Source organism: Theobroma umbraticum, unplaced genomic scaffold, assembly GCF_002168275.2.
Source record: "Theobroma umbraticum cultivar Fairchild unplaced genomic scaffold, ASM216827v3 scaffold_20.0, whole genome shotgun sequence".
Classification (NCBI taxonomy): Eukaryota; Viridiplantae; Streptophyta; class Magnoliopsida; order Malvales; family Malvaceae; genus Theobroma; species Theobroma umbraticum.
Genome location: NW_018397266.1, coordinates 5,501,121 through 5,501,446, shown reverse-complemented (window position 1 = coordinate 5,501,446; position 326 = coordinate 5,501,121).

Here is a 326-nt window from a genome sequence, read left to right as displayed (position 1 = left end):
TCAATGAATGATCATATAAATTTTCAATCATTATTTGCATCATTATTGATCTAGAATGGTCCAACCGATCATGTCAAATATTAAAATTATTAGTAAACTTCTTATTTACTATAGGTTTTGATTATTCTAATATTTGTAGTTTAATCTAGAGAGCAAAGTGAGTAATAATTTTTTTCTCAACACACACTTCTTACTTGAGATAGATGTAATATAGAGGTGTTAATTGCTTCTTTCATTCGTTGTCTTAATATAATATTTATTCAAACAAATATCTTTAAAACTTAATAAACTTCTTTGAGACTTTATTCCTCAAGGTAGTAAAATAT